The following is a 23,793-nucleotide window of genomic DNA, read 5'->3' as shown; positions in this document are numbered from 1 at the left end:
AAAAAAAAAAAAAAAGAGATAGGATCTCACTAATTTACCCAGGCTGGGCTTGAACTTGTAATCCTCCTGCCTCAGCCTCCTGAGCAGCTGGGCTTATAGGCATGCACTGCTGCACCTGGCCAAAATCCAAAGCTTTTTGAGTATAATGTCTGTGTTCAAAAAGTTTCAGATTTCAGATTTTAATATTAGGGATGCTCAACCTGTACCATCATCAACTCTGTTAATGACCAACATTAACATTTATTTATTTATTTATTTTAAAAATAAACAAAATAAAGGTTAAAAAAAAAAAAAAAAGAAATGCAGTCTAGGTTCTCAAGGTCTTCAACTGACTGGATGAAGCCCACGCACATTGTACAGGCTAATCTGCTTTGCTTAAAGTGAATTTATTATAAATATTAATCATACCTAAAAATACCTTCATATCAACTTCTAGACTAGTGTTTTACAAACAGCTGTATACCATGATCTAGTCAAATTGACACACAAAATTAACCATCTCAACAATGCCCTTGGAGCTTTGTCATCTGTTAAAGGAAGGAAGATCACAAAGGGAGCTTTTCTTCCTACCCTCTTTGGGGAGCTGGGGAGAGGAGAATATTCTCTTTTTTGTGGGGCCTTCTTACTTCAGTCTTTAGCTATTTCTTGAACTTTGAGTCTGCTACACTAGGGTGGCATTTGGGTGGTTGACTTATGCTAGATTACCCTTTTTTGAAAAGACTGCCATAATTGGTACCAAATAGAGTCCCAGATTCTTGGTCCTTGGTTGGGGCCCATCTATCTAGATGGGAAAACCGTAAGGGTAGATAGAATCCATGTGTGTTCATCTTGGTAGCCCCACAAAGTTGTATATAATGGACATTATTAATTTAAAAAAAAATTAGTCTTTCAAGTTCACACAAGGCCCCGTGCTAAGTATTCTAGGTATTGGATAGCCATTGAATATATATTTATTGAGGGAATTAGTTTCACATCCAGATGATTTTTGTAGTTGCTTTTTCCCCTGATTAAAGGTCAATGATTTCATACCATGTCATAGGACATGGTCCTGTAAGCACTTACTCCCTGGATAGCATTCATAGGTCCTGTTATTTGCCTTAGTTTACCTTTCTATGTTAGCTCTTGCTAGGGGAGGGCCCACAGCCTGCACTCAGGCCACACCAAACTCAAACTGGCTGCCCTCCATGGTTGCCCCAGGTGCATTTCCATGCTCAGGATGTTTGTTCTTTTTACCAGAAATGTCCCTTTATGCCAGTTCCCTCCATTTTAACTCATTCAGACTCTCACAGTGCTCCATAAATGTCTCAGGACACACCACTTTGTATTTCTTATAACCTCTATAAGATAATGGAGGGCAGATTGTGTTTCATTACAGATTGTGTCCTTGATTAGTACTTGGCATTTTGCAGGGGTTGATGAATTGCAACTTGTTGATGTCTCCAGTGGTCTCTGTATTACCTTTGATACATTTCTTACTTCATCTAAGCTGCTTGAACAAGGTATCATAAACTGGGTGGCATATAAATAAAATAATTCTATTTCTCATAGTTCTAAAGGCTGGGAAGTCCAAGGTCAAGGCATCTGCAGATTTGGTGTCTGGTGAGGGCTACTTTCTCATTCATAGATGATATGTCCCTTGCTGTATGCTCAAATGGTGGAAGAATCTCCCTCAGCCTCCTTTATAAAGGCACCAGTTACCTCCTAAAGGCCCCTCCTTATACTGTGATCACATTGGGAGTGAGTTTCAATAATTGAATTTTGGGGAGACACATTAAAACAAAGCCAAACATACATTAGGAATGTGTTCAGCTAGTACATTATTATTTTGAGCTGATTATCCAGTTTGGGGACTACATCAAACTCTGCTTTTTGATTTATATTTAAAATGCAGTTAGAGGATAGGAGAAATGATGACCCTTCTTTTTATTTGTTGATAAAAGAGAAAAAAAGAAATTTTTTTTAAAAAAAAAGGCCTTTAAAGGTTTAAAACAAATGACTACAAGACAGATTAAAAATTATTTGTGATGTCTTTACCTTTGGGAACCATTTTTTTTAGATACTCACAAATTGATTAAAGTGTTTTTTGATCTAGTGGCCCATGATAGCAAATCATTTTTCCTGTTACTCACAGTTCTATGTCAGTGAGTTGCCACTTTGGAACTCCTAGTCCTATCAGAGAAGGAAAGAAGTAGGGAAAATATAATGGAAAGTAGAAAAGGGGATGGTTTGGACCCTGCCTTTTATATTTTATATTTTAATTTTTATGTTTTTGCAATTTATTGATTTTGAGTCTAGACTCTCTTTCCCCATTAAAAGGGAAAAGAATGTTCTAACTGGAGAGGTACTGGCTGCCACAATGTTCTTGGGGATGTAATGATGTAAGGACATTCTTACAAGCTCATTAGTTTTCTGGCCATAGAGGCATTGGCATGCTCAGATGCCAGAGGACATTGTGTCAATGCAACAAGCTTGGAATCCTAGCAACAAATTTAAATGATGGAGACTTATTGAAAATGACTCTTTTCACATTAGGAAGTTTTGTTGGCAGTGAGGAAAGCAGATCTTGCCTTTTGCCAAAGCATAGGAAAACTCATATGTAATTTTCTTTAGTCAGCCCTTGTTCTTTTAGAACTTTTGGCTGATGCACAGATACTTGCCATGAAAAATAACTCTAAAGAATGATGAAGTCTTGTTTTGGGAATGTTTACTCATTCACAGCACCAGAGGTTTGTTTTGTTATTGTTGTTGCTTTTTTGACTATGAGATGATAAGCCTCTGGACTACTGTAAGCCCAAATAGGAATCTCTAAATTTGACTGACATTTCAAAATCAACTCATGATATTTCTTATCCACTTTAGGCCACGTTTATTTTCTGATTAAAAGCCTCAACTAAATCTAAGGCGTGAAATCCTCTTTCTTTCAATTTTCAAGGATATGTTTCCCTCTCCCCCCAGGGTATTTTGCATACATGAACTTTTAGATACTCTGTTTTCTTCATTTTGAAGCATCCTCTTTGATGCTGTAACCATAGGCTGCTTCAGATTCTTGGTGAGCAAGTAGAGCACACATTTCTAAAAATATGTTTTCTGGTTAATAGTTTCTAAAAATATGTTTTCTGACAGAAGTGGTGCAGAGGTAATCTGAAGCAGAGAATGCACATTTGAAATCTGGTTTAATACAAACTTTGAAAAGTTGTCAACTCTTGTTACAATTGCCATGATTTGTATTTACTGGAAATGTGTTAATTAAATATTATAATACTGAAATATGTTGATCAATTGCAAAAATTAAGGAAAGACATTTTCCCCAGTTTATTTTATCCATCTTAACTGAAGTGAATTTATATCAATTTGTTTTTAATTCATTTTTAAAATCTCAAATAAGTGTTTGATATTGAGGAATTAGAAAAAGAAAGCCAACAGTAAATTGTGACTTCATTTTCAGTGTCTCAGACGAATGAGTGAGTTTAATCTTAGTAAGGCTTTAATTGGAGTTAAAAATAGTAATAAAGTTTTCTATGAGTGTGGATATTGGGATCAGTTGTAATTGTTCTATCTTCATTTGTGTGTCTGTGGAAGCATCTTCTGAAAGATTTGTTTTATTTGCAGCATGGTCAATGACTGTTCTAGAAGATTAACTTATTTACTAACTTTCACATCTTTAAGGTTTCTTTTCCTAAGAAAAAAGTTATTGTCATCCTTTTTATTTTACAGTGTTCTTTATAGCAGAACTATGTTTAAAAAAAATTTCAGAATTTAGGTTCTGAAAGTCTCTTCAAGGACTTTTGCTTGCTTAATTTTGCTGGGCAGTAAAAGAAATGTAACCCTGTGTATTGCTGTTTGTGGTTTTTCTGTCACAAAATTCAGGGTCTAACTATAGCAGTTTATTAACCTCAGGTGTGTGATGACACCTTGCCCCAAATCTTCTTCTAGATACTCTGTTTACTTCTTCTTAAAGTATCCTCTTTGATGCTGTAACCATAGGCAACTTGAGATCCTTTGTGAATAGGTAGGACACACATTTCTAAAAATATGTTTTCTGGTGAATAGTTTCATCTTTACGGAAATGGTGCAGAGGAATATCTGAATCTGAGAACGCATATGCTTTATGTCCAAAAACCCAGAGTCATTAGAAAAGTTTACAGCACCTGGGAGGCAGTTCATAAATATCTATCCAGTTGAAGCTAATACACCACATAGCTCTTTCCCCAAACCGTAAATTTAAACCCATTCCCCATTGTTTTTTGTTTCATTCATCCTCCATCCTCTTTTTCATTTTACCACTTTATTTAGGCTTTTGCAAATTTTTAGGAACTGTGGTTTATTGTCCTGAGAATTTCAGGAGAGCTTCTAAGCCAGTGGCCACAGGGCTTGCTATTTTTGTCTCCTTTTCTTGCTGTGGGTTGTCTTTGTGTTTGGGTGGAGGGGTGATGTTTATCATCATCAGTGCAGAAACGCATCAAAACCCAGATATGTGGCTCAGAGCCAAGGCAGGAATGTACTCTTCTGGGTAGAAGGTTGTTCAACCATTTTGAACTGAGAGGTAAGCATCATCCTAGAAATAGACCGGAATGGGTTGCCTGGGTCTGCGTGATTTCATTTAGCATTTGGTGTCTAGCCATTGTGCCCTCCCTTTCTCCTGTTCTTAGGAGCCCCTTGGCATAGGGAATGTGACTCTTTCCTTCACAACAGTGAGTGCTCCTGCTCCATTCCAAACGTTCTTCTGTCCTTTACTCAGCTGTTCTACAACTGTATATTTTCTTATTAAAAGAAAAAAAATAGGGGCTGAGATTGTGGCTCAGCGGTAGAGCGCTCACCTAGCATGTGCGAGGTCCTGGGTTCGATCCTCAGCACCACATAAAAATAAAATAAAGATATTGTGTACAATTACAACTAAAATATTAAAAAAAAGAAAAGGAAAAAATAGAAAAGAAATCCATATTCTTAGGGGCTTATAGAAGTGAAATTTCTTCTTTTGTATTTGACTAACAAGTGTATTTTTATGTCTATATAACTTTGTCTTCCTCCATCTATTTCTGTATTATATGTAAATAGTAATTGGTTAATCTACCATAAATGGGCTTTTCCTTTGGATTGTTTTTCCATGTCAATAGTCTATTTTAATCTTAAATTTTTCATATTAAAGACAATATAAAGTATATATTAAAGAACATTTTTTGGGAAAAAAAAACACTCAGCTGTGTTGTACCTCTCCCACACACTGAGTTCACTACAATATAATACCTTCTAGGTGAACATATATCTAGTGGAGCTGTTGTTAGAGGATAGTTTTTTTAAAATTTTTTTTCAGTGTTTGATTTGCCTTGATTCATTCAGTCTCTAATCCATTGTCCTCTGGATTTATAAAATAACTAAGTCTAAAAGTATATCATTTGTGGTCATGTTCAAAGGAGAGCTAAGTGTTGTGGGGACAAGTAGCCCACATGGAATAAGAGCAGTAGTTCTTTAGAACTGCTTCAACCGTGTGAGGTGGCAAGAATTGTCAACACTGTCTTTTACAAACCTAATACTGAGCATTGCAAACCCAGAGGATTTTAATAGGGACACAAAAGGCCCTTTATACTTCATCTGAAAGGTATACTGAAATACTTACAAGATATCACTGGAGCAGATTCTTGTTCCTTAATTAATGTGGAACGTGCCTAAGGCTTTCAGTGCATTTTGCAGTCACATTTTCAAATGTAATGATTTTTTACTTCATTGTGGGTCAGTAGCAAACTACATTTTTCTGTATATTGTGAAGACAGTTAAAATATGAAACCTATTTATTTTCAACCATTTAGGTAGACTGTTCTTTATAGTTCTTTATAGACAGGAAATGGGATCATTCTATTGTTCTGCCAGAAGCCATGTTATGATGTCTTTTGGTTCTTGAATGTGTGGAAGATATTTCTTTTCTAATATACAAAGCTTAAATAATAAGCCCCCACTGACAGATACTGATACTTGTTTTTAGTAAAAATGAGGAATTATATAAACAGAGTTAATTTGTTTTTTTTTTAAATTCTGTTATATTTAAGGAAGAAATAAGGGTCTAATAATTCCAAGAATAAAAATAACTTGCCAGTAGCTATTTTCAAGATTTCATCTTTTCCACTTAGTGATTCTGCGTGGGAGACTTGTAATTGGTTGTAAAATTCTGGAATTTGGGGAAAATAAGATTTTATTAAATAATCAATCATTTCCCTAGTTCCTTGGTTATACGTCTTTTGTCAGCAGGAGTGTTAGCTTTTTTTGTTTCCATGTGAATCTTTCCAGAGTTTACCTCATTTGATTAATCTACTTGGCTTCTGAGTTCCATGAGTTAGAAAATGAGAGTAATGATAATTCATAATCAATGAAGGAAGTCACCAATATAAAATAAAGGTTATTACTTAGGAATCAGACCCATTCCTAAAAATTTCAAAGATAGATTGATTACTTGAAAGAAACTAGGGTTAACTTTTCATGAAGTACAAGTACAAGAAGGTCAACGCCCTGATTTCCGGATGTATGCTTTGCACAGAGAACTTTTCATGGAATTCCTCTTATTACTTCTCTTTATTAGAGGGTGGGGTAATTGCATATTTTAACTTTTTCTAGGCTCAGGATTTTGGGGAGGGTTTCTCTGGACCTTCAGGCTGGGAATGATGGTTCCGCTCTTGAGTACCTACAGCTCCCTGAGCATGCTTCTGCCTTTGCTTCTAATCTTGTAAACTTTCTGCCATCTCCACTCCACAGTAAGACTTTTAGTACTTCCATAGTACCTGGCTCCCAGTGTTTGATAACTGTTTATTGATTTGAATAAAACCAACAGCTAAAAACTTAATGCTAAAATAGAAAACAAAGAGCTGGCTGTCCTAGCTGTCTGAAATTAACAGTGTACTTGACTACTGTTAATGATGTTGGGCTACTTATGTCTTTGTCAGTGTGGACAACTTTCTTAGGCTCCTGAGTATAGGATTTCTTTGTAGAAGGTAGATCACATCTGCATTTGGAAGTAGATATGGGATTCAGACATGATAATGCCTGTGGTTCACCCAACCCTGGGCCTCGCATGCTGTAGTTGTTTACTATTCTAGTTCCCTCCTAATCCTACAGTTCTTCCTCTAATGTGATCCATAGATGAAAGAACCTCAGGAGTTCTTCATCCCCACTGTTCCCTGTTTTGAGGATGGTAGGTATGTTGTTGTTAAAGCTCTAATGGAGAAAGAACAAGTGATAACCTGATAGTTAACCCCAAAAGTGTCCCTGTCAGAGAAGCTCAGAATGAAGAGTGAGGGTATTTGTGGTCCCTCAGTAACCTTTATTACTGTAACTCCTGAATATTGATAAACCCTACAGGTTTCAGATTTACAGTTAATGTATCTGTTTTAGAAATAGAACAGACATTCAGTATACAGAAAGCTATGTATTTTTAAGAGGAAGGAGACTGACGTTTATGAGTCCTGAGTGACAGATATTTTTTTCCTTTTGTCTTCATTATTTCATTTGACTCTCATAGCAACTGTGTAGAATAAATTATTATATTTGTGTAGTGGATGAGGAAATGGAAGACGGCAGGACAAATCTAGTAGCCGTGGGTCATCTGCTACTTGAGGGCAGAGTTAGAATTTGACTTGGGTCTTTGAAATTGTCATCTTTGTCCTCCCACATTTGTTGAATCATAGACAGGCGGCACTGTGAACGCTGGAAGGCCCTGCTGAGTTCTGCTTGGTAACCTCAGAGCCCTTCAACGTCTGGCACATAGCAAGCTAGTCAATAAATATTTACCAAGTGAATGAAAATCACAAGTTAAGGTAGAAAACTAATTATTTCAGCAAGTGTCAGGTTGTCAGCATATGAAATTTGTCATCTTTATGACATTGTTGAATTACTGAAAAATGTGACATTTATTAACACAGGCTCTTCTCAAAGTAGCTAGATAGCAGCTTAAAGATCTGTGTTTAGAATTGGACAACATGTGAAAAACTGATACAAAATAAAACTTAAAATATGTCAGTAATTTTTTTAAATTACTAGAGAGACAAATGCTGCCTCCAGAGAAAAGTCAAGTGATTCTGAAAGATATTTAGAATAACATTGAAAAAGTAATAAGATAAAATTTGATTTATCTATATTCCCCCAAAGTTTACATGTTCAAAAGACACCATTATGGAGATTTCAAAAAGCACTATTTATCTTCATGTAAAGGGCAGCACAAACAACTTTCTTTTTAATTGAAAATTAAAGTAAATGTAATAATTTAGAAAGTAATGTACTCTGACTGTTCTTGGCTAAGTAAATGAAGCTATTGGTTATATGTTTTGCAAGGATTTTGATGACGAAAATGTAATAGGACTAACTGAACACCGGTATTCTATTAGTAACCCTAGGACCATAGATTTGTCAGGTCTGAGATCTGATAGAAGTTCTACTAGGTTGAAGAAATCAAGTTTTAGTTAAAAGAGGATTTTTCACTAAAGATAAAAAGGCAAAACTACTGCCATGGAGAGTCTCTTCCTCACTAGGTTGTATTTGATTGAACTTCAGTTTCCTCCTCCTCAGTAGACAGGAGCTTCAGCAGGGGAGCCAGACACATTTCAAAGACATGTACCTTTTAAATCCTTTGGTCAAGGTATATTTAGAACTAACAAAACCCAATCCTGTGATGGTGATGGAGAAAGCTTTTTTGTTTTCCCCACAGAGAAAGTTCACTTCCAAGTAAGTGCCTTTAGTGCTCCTTGACTTTTCCTTAGAAGTCCCTTTCACAATTTGTGAAGATAAACTAAGTATTTTGCAATTTTATAGAGCTTTAGTTGAGGGCAGCCATTTTCTTTTCTTGAGGGGAATGGATTGCCTCTTGAGTTTTATGAAGACGCATCCCTGATGAATGGCTATCGTCTGAGTCTTTCAGTGGCCAGCTAACTTGGTTGTCAAGAGGAACTTGACATTTATGATTTCTGTACCCTGGGTTGAAAGAAGCTACTGTAGTTCTATAAACAGTGTAATTTTGTGGCCTTTGGAACTACAAATTATTTTTAAGTGGTTTTCCTGACTGAGCAAGTTGATTTGTATCAATTAGGTAAAAACAAAATATAATTTGCATATATTAAGCCTTTAAAATTTGAAGCAAAATATGTTTTTAGTAATACTGAGAAAAAAAGACATTCATCATTTTCATAAATTACCTGATTGTAATATTAGTTTTAAATTCTTTTTCAAGTTGTCTGTGGCCTAGCATGCATTATAGCTTCTCACATAATCTCAGAAATATGAGGTAATTTAAATAGTATTTGATGATTTGTTGTGATCATTTATTATAACTGAATTTGGGGCCCTTTTTTTTAAACTTCTCTCTCTTTCTCTTTTGGAGGATGGTTAACTTTGTTCTCTGTATATATAATGTATCTTTGGGGTTGATTTTAGGTGAATGTGAGAATTTTAGCAGTGAAGTCCATTTGTGACTTTTAAGGTGTAAAAGTCACAAAAATGTTATTTCTTTAAAAAATGTGTATTGAACTTGCTTACATTTATGAGCAGTAGCCCGTCTTTCTAGCTTTCATCCATGAGTTTGACGAATATTTGCTGAGTGCCTGCCTTGGGCAAAAAGCACCACACTAAAAACATCAGGGGGGAATTTGGAATTAAAATGTGACAAGTTCCTGCCTTTAAGGAGCTTATCATCTAGATACACACTATCTGTTATGTTATCCATTACTCCCCCGTGGTTATTGAGCAATGAAATGTGCTTAGTCCAAATTGAGATATGCTATAAATGTAAATTATACTGTATTTCATACACTATGACGAAAGAAAGCAAAACATCTCAGCTTTTTTATGCTGATTACATGTTGAATTGATAATATTTGGTATATTTTGAGCTAAATAAAATAAATTATTGAAGTTTATTTCACCCTTTCCTTTGTATTTTTTAAAAAATGTGGTTACTGGAAAATTTAAAATTACTTACATGGCGTTATACTTTTATTCACAACTGATCTCCAGGGGTGTCTCTGCTTCCTTTCCCATGCTGTCTCTAAGGGAAAGTATCCATCTGCCCAAGGGTAATTACGTATTTTCCCCACATATATGTGTTTTATTCACAATAAGCAATAGTAGTCAGAATATAGCAGGATATGAAGTCAGAGCATAGGATTTCTTATTAGCCCTTTAATTAACCCATTATTATGTAAATACGTGGCTAGACAAAACAGTTTTTTTCTTTCACACTATGACAAAAAAATAAAAATAAAAATAAAAAACAGTAGAGGTGCTGAAACCATGGTTCCCAGGTGCTCAGACAAGCCAGAAATAACAAGAAGGGAAAGAGGCCAGAGGGAGAGGAGAGCCATCCCTGTGTAAGGATGATTGCTTGAAGTGCACAGAAAGGGGTCAGAGAAGCAGATCTGAGAGTCACTCTGCAGGGAATGATGTAGACAGAAGAGATGGCTCTGATCAAACCCAGGCAAAACACATTAGAGGAAAGGATGGGAACGATGATGAGGGTAATAACACAGGCCACGTTAATTACACTTGACATTTCTCGAGGGCATCAAGACCTTGAGTAGGCATTTCTACATTATCTTGTTTAATTTCTACAGTGATCCTAGGAAACAGGACTGTGATGGTGGACCATGTTTCTTGGGCTGCTTATTTGTTGCCAGAGCTGAGCCGACAGCCTGGTCTTTTTACCGAGGTGCTCTACAAAGGGCTTCCTGTGTTCACTCGGCATAGCCTCTGCAGTGATGGGCAAATAAGCAAAAGCTTCAGAGACATCCCTGACTTCCCTTTTGTTATAAGAGAACCAAGTGTAAACTCATAGTGAATTCTTTGACAGCTCTGCGTAGTTTTTACCATTTAGATCCATAATATTAGCTTGAGGGTTAATTTCAAGTAAACTACTTTTTCACTGCTCAGTATAATTCTAGTAAATAAGACCGAGGGCTTGTAAATGACTGTTGAGTCAGCCTCTCCAGGTGCTTTCACATTTATTATCTCCTTTGTGTCTAACCAAACCCCATAAAGGAAAGGCAAGTAGTTACTTTCCACATTTTATAAAATTAGCAGCTGAGATTTTGAGAGGTTTATTGACCTTACCAAGACCACACAGCCAGTAAGGGAGGACCTGAAGAAGATTTCAGATCTGGCTGGCAGAGAGGACAGGGCCAGGCTGGGGAAGGGGCCAGGCAGAGCCACCTTCAAGACTTGCCTTTGCACTTAGCAGCTACAACTTAGCACTGATCTCTCAGAGGTCCAACTAGAAAAACGATGCTTAAAACATTTAATTTAATCAAGGGAATTATACAGATGGTAGAAGAACAAAGAGGCCAAAAAGGATTACTAAAGCCACCAGAAGTTGTCAACAGTAGAAAACTATCCCTACCCCAAGGCAGAGAGACAAGGAGCAAATGGTGGTACCAGAGCCCAGAGGCATTGGGAACCTCGGAGGGCCTCTACTGGAGACCCTCTTGCCTCCTCTGCAGAGAGAGGTCAGAGAGAATCACCAGGCGTCGCCATTCCCCATGCCCAGCTCTCAGTCCACTGCCAGACCCTTGTGGGTGTCCCTAAGTGGGCATTCAGTAGACTTGGGATCTGAGAAAGTCCTGTGCAAGGGTTCCCCTTCTACTATACAGAGCAGAGAGAGTGTGTATAGGGAAGAACCAGTCTGCCTGGAAGACCTATTTAATCTCAGAAATGGGGGCGATAGGTCCTGTTTCCCAGATTTGAGGACTCAGAGAGATAATATTCATAAAGCATGTATATGGAAGTAATTCAACAAAGGTTGGCCCACCTCCCTGTCCTAGGAGACCAACTACAGTTAGGGAGACAGTAGTTTCCATGTGGCTTCAAATGTGTAGGAATGTGACATAGCCTACTTGTCTTTCTGAGTACTGTGAGCAATTAGATTTTCTTGATCATAGATTTTATTTTCTACCCTTCATTCTCTTTGGAATTTTCTTCTTTCTTAATTAATTCATAAAGAAAAATTAATTCATAAAGAAATCCATTACATTTTATAAATCAAGGAACCTTCCAATTTTGTTGGATGGAAGTGGGCTACAAGTGTGAAGATTACCCAGAGAGAGCTGAGATAGGCCTTGCAGAGAGTTGCTTTGCTCACATTCCTAGTCCTAGCTTATTTTTAAAAGCACTTGGTCTCAAATTATAGTCTTATTCAATTAAAAACTGCTCTACAGTAATGCTTTCAAAAACACAACTAAATTACTTTAAAAACAAATTTATAATTGGAATAAAACATGGTTCAGCTAAAACTCCAGCTCTTTCCCGAGGAGAAAATGTGATTTCTGTGTTGCCATTATAATTTCCAATAAACCTGAGTGAATTTTACATCACATTTGGATTGCAAAGAGGAGGGAAGATGCATGAAATTCGATTTTAAAAATAAACTTTTTTGCTAATCTAATTTTTAGATGCATTTTTAAAATGCCATAAGCCACAGACTTAGAAATCTTGCAAAGAATTTCTGGACTTGGAGCATTGTATTTTGAGGTGACCTTGGGATAATTGGAGAGTCCTAGCTTGTCAATAGTGACATAGCAGTAATGACATCATGTATATATATAATACACTTATATGTTGACTTCTAAAGTGAGATCTATAATACATATGCATATGAACAGGGCAGGGTGGTAATGGACATGTTTTGATCCCCAGAAAAACTGATCAGTGACTGTTAAGAAGGTCAGCCACCAGCTTCTTTAGCCTGCATGGCACCTCACTTTTTTGTTTTAGCACCAAGAACTCACACCCAGTCTCCTACAGCCTCCTGTCAACTATGTCCTCTTTGAGAAGGGCTTCCCTCCCACGGCCTGTCTTTCACAGTGCTCACACATGCCTCTGTTATCACATCTAGCAGATCACAAGCCCCATTTTATGTATCTTTTTTCTGTTTCTAGAATATACAGGCAAAATTTCAGTGAGATATTCAGGAAGACTGTGGGAGAGACATGATCTGAATGGCAGATCTGAATAAGTATGTGAGGAGCCCAGGCCAGTGCCTGCAGGGCTGCGCCTCATGAGAATCATGCAATAGCAAGACTCTATACAACTAAGCAGGTGGTGGTGCTGTGATCCCTGAAAGATCCATGCCACTCAAAAGGGAATTCTAGCCAGCAGCTACTAAGAGCTCCACTCTAGCCAACCAGGTTAGGGGTTTGGTTAAGGGTTCATACCCAGGAAGGGCATAGCAGAGAGAGAATTGTAGCAGCCTCAGGAAGTAAACAAGAAGCAATTGTAAGCATTTGGGTTATTCAGTGGTACACAGAGCTCCTTGTCCACCCAGTTCAAGGCAGTAAGACTAAGCTCTACCTCATGAGTAGGTATAGATAGGAATGTGGTTTGGGTAGGATGAGCTTCCAGATTGGACAAGGTGAGGCCTTCAAGTTGGAAGTGTCTTCGGATTGGAAGACTAGACCTGCCTGCCTGCATCCCCTATACATAAATTTCCTGACACTTAGTAAAAATTTACGTTACTAATAAGGTCACTTTCAAGTAGGGTGACCATACATTTTGGTTTTCCTAGGACAGTCCCTGTTGTTATGACATATTTATTAATACCTACTTTCACTCTCATAAGCAGCCACTTAAGACGTCATTCTACCTTGAAGAATATAATCTGTCTGATGCAGAATTCTGGTATCCTTGTGTTTTTCCTTCTGTCAGAGTTTTCTATTGTGTGCGACTTCATTCCCAGTATCCTGTCTCTTAAGAAGCTTGGGCTTTAGCAAGTCAGCGTGGAGGAGTTGCATAATGGACTGAAAGGTCAGCTTCAAAACTCAGGAGTCAAAGCCCAATTTAGAACTGGTAGTTGGTAAGGGCAGCCTGATTCTTAGAATAAGCATGGAATCCACTTATTAAGGGGTTTTGGTGATTAGTTTGCAAGTATACTCAGAATTAGTCCTTTTTTGGAAAAAAACAATCTTCTGGGCAGCTTAAATGAAATAAAATACAGTATAATTAAGTGTGGCATTTAATCTTACATTATAATACCTTTATACAAAACCTAAGCATACCTTATAAATGCCTATATTTCATTTCCTTTCCCAAGCTTCCTGAAGCATATTAAAACAAAGCCCTTGGGCTGGGGATGTGGCTCAAGCGGTAGCGCGCTCACCTGGCATGCGTGCGGTCCAGGTTCGATCCTCAGCACCACATACAAACAAAGATGTTGTGTCTGCCAAAAACTAATAAATAAATAAATAAATATTAAAATTCTCTTAAAAAAAACACAACAAAGCCCTTTTACTTCCACCTTTTAAAACTGAAGTTAGCAGTATGTACTTTGTAGGATTATCTTAAGTTTCTTGGTTTTATAGTCAGTACAAAATAGTGTAGAGACCCTGTTAAAAGTGTGTTATTTTATATTATTTAAAGCATGATCCATGTTCAGGAAGTTGCATTTAGAATGAATTTTGTACTTGCTGCAGCTGCATGGCATTAATTCTGCATTTGTGACAAGTAGTTTTCTCTCAAAAGTTGGGACTTATAGCCAGGAAGGCTAGAAACTGTGATACAAGATTCAATGAAGAAGTTGAATTGCTTTAGTCACTGGCAGCATATGCCATTGAAAATTCATTAATGATGAGATTTTGCTGGTTTTTAAAACTGCTTTTCATTTTAGTTTGATGAGCTAATTAATTTGGAAGAGATTTGTGGTTTTAAAAAGGTATATGATGATTCAGAAAAATGGCAGAAGTGGACCTTTTACAATCCAAATTGGCATTGCTCTATTTTGCAAATGCTCTAGTTTAATCGCTGGAGTCTCCTGGATTCCTGCCATGTGGTCATTGACATTTTTATTGATCTCTTAACCCAAGTATGGCTTTTAATTTTTTACAAAATGGGGCTTACCGTGGGCATGACATAAAATAGGCACATATTGATGGTTTAAGCCAAATAGATGCAAAGATGGTGAAGGCATGTCTGTGCCACTTCAGCAGAGGAATTGTGTTAGGAAATACTTTATTTGCACATAACACTTCTAAGTAGAAGTGCAGTGGGTTTGGAATTTACTATGATTTTTAAATATTTCAATAGTTAAAAAATAGAATTGCAACAATACATTTAGAGATAATTTTAACTATGTAAAAACTTGATTTTTGTTTTCTCTGAGTAATAGTAAAAATTGGATCCAGGGGTGCTTTACCACTGAGCAACACCCGCAGTGCTTTTTATTTTTTAATTTGGGGCAGGATCTTATTAAGTTGCTTAGAGCCTTGCTAAGTTGCTAAGGCTGGCCTGGACTTATGATCTTCCTGCCTCAGCCTTCTGAGTCACTGGGATTATAGGAATGTGCCATCATGCCTGACTACAAAAACTATTTTTAAAGTTTACAGACATCGCTGGTGTTTTAAATGGTGATTCTTCTAGTGATAGTCTTTGCGTTCATGCAGTCCTTCAGGAGGGCAGACAAACTGTGTAACACTTGAACAGCATATAGCCTTTAGCTCAATTTTATTAAACTGTTAAGGTAGAAACAAAATAAATACCTACAAAAATGAGCTGAAGATTTTTGAAGTTGTGAAAGGAATGAGGCTTTTTCCAGTTGTTGACCTTTTAAAACAGGTGGTAAGTTGTATTTGCCCACATAGGAAAAATGCACATGATTATCAGTTTCATACACGTTTGTATTTGTTCTGTCTGCCGATAGGAACATGTGCTCCCAGGCTGCAGAGGCCTCTCTCTGAGAGGTGCTTTCTGTCCCACAGAGGCTGGGTAGCCTCGCTCTATGGTATTACCCAGGACTCACATCCAGACTCTTCTTGCTTGCTTCCCTTCATCCTACCCCCAGACTCCATGAGCTTCTTCAGACATTGCAGCCTCTTTCCTACCTCATATCTCTTTATTTGCAATTCCCCAGAGAGTCAGTCAGAATTGACTTCCTCTTCCTTTCCATTTTCCATCAGGGTTCAACTCAAGAGTCTTTTCCCAAGGACTTCGCTCCTTCAGAGAGCAACATTCCCTCTCTCCTGTACTGTTAATTTTCCTTTTTTTTTTTTTTATGAGGTAAGTCCCTTCAGCATAGAAATCTGCTCCATTATCACCAACCTAAACAAAGGTAGGCTCCTTCTAACTACCAGTTCATTTCCCAAGTTCTTCTTTCACAGAATGATCTATATCTACTGTCTCCATACCTTTATCCCTTTCTCTCTCCAGCACCCTCCTAAGGCCTTCTCACCTATCACCCCAAAACTGCTTTTGCCCAGAACCACCAAAGAACCCTGTGCTGCCAAATTTCAAACATACCTCGCCAACTTAATGTAAAAGAAAGCATGAAAGAAGGATAAAGGATCAAAAAGGCATGAGACATATACAAAAGAAAAAGTAAAATAACAGATATGAATCCCAACTATATCAATAACAACATTAAAGGTGAATGGGTTAAATAATCCTATCAAGGGCAGAGAAAGACTGGCTTTAAACAAAAAGAGCCAACTATATGCTTTCTACATTTTAAATTCAAAGATGCAAATAATTTAAGTAAATGGATGGAAAAAGATATACCATGCAAATAGCAACCATAAGAATATACTTAAACTGGGTGTTATGGTACATGCCCATACTCCCAGTGACCCAGGAAGCTGAGGCAAGAATATCACAGGTTCAGAGTCAGGGTCAGGGTCAGCCTCAGCAACTTAGCAAGACCCTTAGCAACTTAGCAAGACACTGTCTCAAAAAGAACTGGGGATTGATACCATTGATACTTAATACACTAAACTATTCACTGAGAAGTGGCTAATATTATAAATTTTATGTTGTCTATGTTTTATGTTATTTAGTTTGCTACAATTAAATTTTTTAAAAGTTGCTATGAGGGGCTGGGGTTGTGGCTCAGTGGCAGAGCACTTGCCTTAGCATGCGTGAGGCACACTGGGTTGGATCCTCAGCACCACATAAAAATAAATAAAAAATAAAGGTACACCAACAACTAAAAAATATTTTTTAAAAAGTTGCTATGATTATTCTTCATATAATACATTGGAAATCTAATATTTGAAGTTTTGTATTTTAAGTCATTCTGTTTTTAGTGTTTTAGTTGTGGACTCTGAAAGAGAGGTTGCATTACTAAAATCAGACACTATTTTTTTAAATCTATAAGCATGATCTTGTGCTTTTATGATGTATTGGACAACTCTATGTCTAGTGTGGCATTAGGCTCAGCAAAGGATTTAATAAGCAAATAAATAACTTTTTAAAAGGTGAACTCTGCTTCTTAGTAGTATATGCCCCAGTTGAGAAAGGAAAGTTCACAGATTTCATAAATAGGGTTTGTGTTTAGGGAGAAATGGGAAAGATACAAGCCTCTGAGAAGAGTCTAGAAAGCCAGGCAGGAGACACAGGAATTGCATGAGATGCCACAACAGGTTCTTCACACAGTACTGTAATGACCTCTGGCTTTGGGATTCTGGGAGCCTGGACAGCAGGAGGCAGCATGTGAGCCATGCTACAGAGTGAGGAGAGTTTTGGTGATGGCTATGTGAGTGTCTGGGTTAGTTACTCTGCTTCTCAAACCCTCAGTCCCCTCACCTGTGACAGGAAGGTGAGCACACCTACGTCTGAGTTGTCCTGAGAATTAGAAAGAGACAAAACATTTAGTTCAGTGTTTAGCACATGGAGAACACCCAATAATTGACAGTAATATCAACTGTTATGTTAATATTTATAATGACAGTAGTTGACAGTACCTGATATGGTTGGTGTTGCTGCTCAAGGCACAGGAGATTCAGGTCTTCCGGTGGGCACGTCTGATACCTCATACGCCTGACTCAGTGCTTTCCCGACTAGCCCCTCCCTTCTAGTTCAGTTTTCCAACTTCTAAATGTACACGTGTAGCCCAGTTCCCTCATCTCTGGGTTAACAGAGGTCACTATCATACTCATGTCATGGGATTGCTAAGTACATAGCAACTGTAATGAATAAGCTCAAGGTATGTACAGGATGATAACAAATTCCTGGGCCAGAAGATTCAGACAGGATAACCATGGGTGGGAATGGGCCAGCGAAATAAGGAAGCTAGTCAGGGAGACCAAGTGAGTTTGGTTTCAGAGAAATATGGAGAGATCCAATTTATAAACCAAAGCACAGAGGATATGTTATTGAAAAATAAGTTTTGTCAATGATTTCTTTTCATTGTAGCCCTTTGATAGCCAATGAACACTTTGTTCCTAGCTAAAACTAGTTGTTGGAACATTGACCAGTATTGCTGTAGAGCTATAATTATTTGACTTTCTGATAAATGTAATAGAAAAAAATTAATAGTAAAAGTTGAAAAAATATTGGCCTGACTTTGCACTTTCAACTTTATATACTATTTTGCATCCCCAAACTCTCTTGTACAGATTTTTTAAAAAAAATTCTTATTGAGAACTTTAATATAAAGATTATATAATCTACCATCTTTAATTTGAAGAAAGAACAAAATTATTAGTGTTTTTTTTAAAAAAAAACAAACAAAAAACAAATACACCTCTTCTTAAACAGCCATTTTTTAAGCTAAAGAATTAACTTATTTTTGTCTTTCTAATAATTCCAAGGCAGTCCTTGGCTTTACTGAAATTATGAATTGATTGAAAGGAGTTACTGCTCTGAATACCAACTTGGTGCAGCCAAGGGCTTCTAGTATGTAAGACAAGGTCCATTCTATTAGAAAGTTCACTTTCTACTTAAGGAGATAAGACTAAACCACATAAAACAATTAGAGAACTGAATAAGACTATCATTAAATGTTTAATTATAGGGTAAGGACTATAACTACTGTATGAGTTTAGAGAAGACCTACATCAAGGGTTGAACTAGTGTGGGCTCATGAATGGATGAGAGATTTAAAGAATATGTTTCAGAGAGCTGAGTTTCCTTTTCATGTTGTTTCTTTTTTTGGTTTTCTGATCTAATTGCTCCCCCCACCACATACACAAATTTCACATGCATATAAACAATTGAATTAAAAAATTTTCTCAGTTAGAAAAATTGAGAATACTACTTCTTCAAATATTTCTTTTGCCCTATAGAAAAAGTAAATTTTTCCTGTAAGATTTAAAAAATAAATTGCTTTCATAATAAATTGCCAGTGTGCGATTTTCCTTAAGAATTTAAATTTTAAAAATATGGAATTATTAAAATTTATGGTTGAAAGAGCTACTATTCTTTATTCACTGGGGTGGATCTGACCCAAGGCAATAGCTGCATCTGCAGATGGATGGATCTCCATGATGCTTTTCTCCTGACTTCTAACTACCCCTGGATTGCTGTATTTTTTGCCTCAAACCTCAAGCAATACCATATTTAGGGATTAAAAAAATGAGGAAAATATACTCTTCTTCCAAAGCTATATTGAAAGCATGAAGAATCAGTACAGTTTAGGGGAGAAAAATAGTGATTAAGAAGTTACTCTTTGAATTGATTAAATGTGGGCCTACACAGTCACTTTATGTGATTCAACTTGGGTACCTTTCAAAATTCAGTACAATTTACTAGAAAGTTATTAACAATTAAAGTTATATAATAGTTCTATAGTGAAGGAAGCCAGCAGGCTCTATAGTGTCTGAATATGAAATTACCATCTACATTTTGGAGAAACACCCATAGTTTTCACATAAAATTGGGCCACTTAAATAACCATTATTATGGATCATAAATTAGAATACATTAGCATCAATATTTTCACTGGAATGTAGTCTAATTTATTGGAGCTCAGTGCTTTCACTGTTAAGTTTTTCATTACTGGATAAAATCAACTGATTTTATTGTAGTTTACATTGGACACAGATGTAGATTGTGGTTTTGTAAATTTACTTTGAATAAATATTTCAGTAGTTGTGAAAATGTTTCAACTAAAGAGTGTTGTCATGAAAGTGGTATTGTTTAATTATAGTCCTCTAACCTCATAATTAAAGACCTCATTGTTTTAAAGGCAAATGTAACTCATCACATCACACAATTTGGAAGCTTTAACCTGACACCAAAAGTTTGATTTTACAGAAATAAGAAATTTGTTTTCTTTGTTACTATTTTGAACATCATAGGTTTATCTACACTGCAGTTAGAATTGACATGGAATATGAAGTAAAAGGAATCATCTGAATAAGTCTGATGACAAAGTATTTTGATTGAAATAGTTTGGTTATATTTTAGACAAAAAACATGGGGGTTATGAGGATCTGTGTTTCAAATTCATAGTACATGTGGATACTTATAAGTGATTTTAATTGTAATTTTAATTAAATTGATGGGATTTAAAATTCATACAGGAGCGGATTACCTATTTGTTCCCTAGAGATGTGGAAATTCAGCCTCTTGAAGCTTTATTTTGAGAGGGCATCTGGCTGTCTTTGACAGTTTCCCATTGTATATCTTGGGCATCGCGTCCATTTGGTTATGTTCAGAAGCTCTGGAGCTGCATTAAGTAGTGACCTTGTTTAAACACCATTCATTTGGTTTCTTCTGAGATAAATTAACCTTTGACAAATCCTAAATGGTTCGAGTATTGCAGTTACATGTTTATTATGGTATTTGTTTGTTTGTTTGTTTCACAAAGAAATAATGTCAGCCCAAAATGAACTTATTTATTTAACAGGGTCTATATAGGCTATTAAATGCATTAAAGAATTAAGTTGAAAAAATGGACAATAATACATGACTAGATGTATTATTCCATATGAAGATGGAAAGTAAGAAATATCTGTCTAGTGGGAATGTTATTTTAAAAACTCGACAACATCAGAGATGATGAATACCAGGCACAAAGTTCTTGTCAATGTGAACTGATTTGATTATTATAACAACTATATAAATTAGGTATTATAAATAACATATGAAGGACAGGTATTATTTTGATGGCTATTTTACATGTGGGGAAACTGAGGCACAGAGGACAGATATACAGTGCTAGCTTATGTTTTGTGGCCCACAGTATTTCTGTGGATAATTCCTAAACTCTAAAGTTTATGAACTATTGAGCTAGTTTGCTCTACTTTGGTATGAACAAAAACATTTCATGGCTATCAGTGTCTGTATTGATTTTTCTGTTTTATTAATAAAATTCTACTTTTATCTGTAAATTATATAGTTTGCTTTTCTTTCCTCTCAGTTTTAATTTCTCTTGGATAGCCTTCACACTTCCATTACAACTCTGTAAAATATCCTTTTCCTTGATGCTAATGTTTAACTCTAATGTGTAGCTCCACCACTGAGCTACAACCCCAGGAAGTGGTAAACTTTCCTTTGTCTTCTAAAGTTTATATTAACAGTTTACAATCCTACATTTTTGGGGGGAAAAGGGATGGGTGTGCAGATCACTTCAGAATCTGATCCCAATCGTGTGGACCCTCTGAAACCCAATCTGTGACCCCTCAGAGACTAATAACTGGGTTAGAAACATCTTTGTCTTTGAAAGTAGAGGGAATTTCAGGGGTTTCAAAGAGAATAGCTTTCCCACCGAGCTATTTATAATATGTAGTACATTTGCAAGTTGCTGGTCAAGTAGACAACCTGTGGTGCAGTATAAATAAGTGAATCACTTGTAGTCCATCTGAATGATAATTCTTATTTGTGTTTATTTTAAAAAATATTTTTAGTTGTAGATGGATACAATACCTTTATTTTTATTGATTTATTTATTTTATGTGGTGCTGAGTATTTAACCCAGTGTCTCATATGTTTGAGGCAAGTAAGTGCTCCACCACTGAGTCACAACCCCAGCCCCTCTTATTTGTGTTTCTATGTATAAAATTTTCTTTTTTCTCTGGCTGCCAGAACGCTTTTCTCCTTTTATTTGATTTTCAGCAGTTTGACTTTATCTAGTTCTGTGCATGTGTGATCCTGCTTGATCTAATTTTGGAAAAATTGAGAATACTACTTCTTCAAATATTTCTTCTGCCTTATTGTTACTCTGCCTTTTCTTACTGGGGCTTCATTTTTGCATATGTTGGTCAAATTCTTGGGTGCTCTGATTGATTGAGAGAGATAAAATTTGTCTCTTTGTGTTTTAATCTGGATAATTTCAGTGACTTATCTTCAAATTCACTGATTCTTTCCTTGGCTATGTTTAGTTTACTTATTAGTACATGAAAGGAATTCATCATCTCTAATGTTGTCAAGTTTTTAAATTAACATTCCCATTGGATCATTTCTTATAATTTTCATGTTTTTTTGTGAAAATACACCATCTAACCATGCATTATTGCCCATTTTTTTTCACTTAATCCTTTAACACATTAATTATAGTTTTCAAGTCTTCATCTAATAGTTCCAGCCTCTGAGTAACCTCTGAGTCTGGTTCTATTGATTGCTTTATATCTTGACATTGTTTTTTTTTCTTACTTTGTTGTGTGTTCTATAATTTTTATTGAATGCTACATGACGTTTTATAAAGACTGAGATAAATAAGATTTATTTTCAGAAATGGGCATGTCAGGTCATTAGTGCTGGAGAATTTGAGTCAGGTTAGTAATTGAGCTAGGTTTGGATTTTGAATTGCCACTGTTAGCTTCAGTTGCACCCCTAGCTTCAAATTCCTCCACTGGTGGGCTACTGTCAATCTGTGTTTTGGGTGGGGGCTAGGGTTCTGGAGGGCTTACTCAGTGTTCTTGCTTTATCCTCAGCTTTTAGCTGTGATTGCCTGTGTCAGAGAGGTGTCTGTTTCCATATTCTTACTCTTTCTGTAGTGGTAGACAGCTTGTTCTTCAGTGCTAGGCTTTCAATGAGGTCCTGGGAGTTTTTGGTCTCCTGGACTAGTTTTAATCTTAGGCTGTGCTATACACCTGGGCCTTAGGGTTGGGCCATCTCTGCCTTCCTTCCCTGTTCCATGTAGCAGCACAACTCTGCCTGTACCAATATTGAATTTGGGCAGGAGATAGTTTTTTGCCCCTCCCTGGTCTTATCAGAGCTCTACTTTCCTTGTGCAAACTCCAGAGTCCAAGAAGTTTCTATATCCCTTTGGACAGTGGACCTTTGCCTGGTTCTATAGGCAGATGGATTTTGCTTCCATCCTTTTCCTAGTTGCTCTAGGAGAAAGGACTGATGGCCTTTCCCCAGGGGCTATGTCTTGCGCTTCATGAGAAAAGGGTTGAAGAAATGGGCAACTTTACACTGCACCCCAGGAGTAGCCCTCACCTCCTTCATGCCTATACCCAGGAGAGGGGCTCTCCTCCTGCTCCACCTCCATTCTTTCTCAAGTCTATGTGTGGAGAAGCCTACCAGTGGGAATTGGCCTTGGGAACTCTTTAGAATTTTAATTGTTTTCCTCTAATGGGCAACCAGTTTCTATGTCCTGTTTCTCTTTAAACAGGCATATCATTTTTGGGAATTCACTTCCCTTGGTTGCATTGTGACCACAGCTCTGACAGAAACAAGAGAAGTCATGATATTAGTTTGTCTGGCTTTTTCTTATTAGTTTGTAAGTGACATTGTCTTTTGGCTTTCTGTATCGTAAGCCATAACCTGAACTGCACTTACCCTACTTCATGATTTTTACACTTATCGATTTCCAAGCCAAGAGCAGATCTGTAGCTTCATAGACTTCTTGCTAAACCTGGGCATTGGTAAGCTTTTGGAATACAGAAGAGGACATCATAGAGGAGGAGGGCTGGCTGAGGAGAAGCATCCATAGGCCAAGTAGCTTTCTATTACTTGCACAAAGGACCAGCAGTGGCACTTTACTTTTCCCCATTTAGCACAGTAGGCCAGAAGCTGCATTTGACCTAGCTTTTCTTCAACTTGTTTTATTCTTCTAAGGTTCATCTTATTTTATACAGTGACCTTCAGAGTGACTGTTTTTTTTTTTTTTTTTTTTTT

General features: G+C 36.7%; 1 protein-coding gene across 2 annotated transcripts in view; it reads left to right on the top strand.

Moving 5' to 3' along the window:
* The window catches only part of Plcl2 (phospholipase C like 2), a 198,472-nt gene that overhangs the window by 91,985 nt on the left and 82,694 nt on the right, over positions 1-23,793 (top strand). The window lies entirely within an intron of this gene.

This window comes from Marmota marmota, unplaced genomic scaffold (assembly GCF_001458135.2).
Source record: "Marmota marmota marmota unplaced genomic scaffold, marMar, whole genome shotgun sequence".
NCBI classification, from domain to species: domain Eukaryota; kingdom Metazoa; phylum Chordata; class Mammalia; order Rodentia; family Sciuridae; genus Marmota; species Marmota marmota.
Note: the sequence above shows the minus strand (reverse complement) of the source record. Positions and strands in the feature narration are given on the sequence as shown.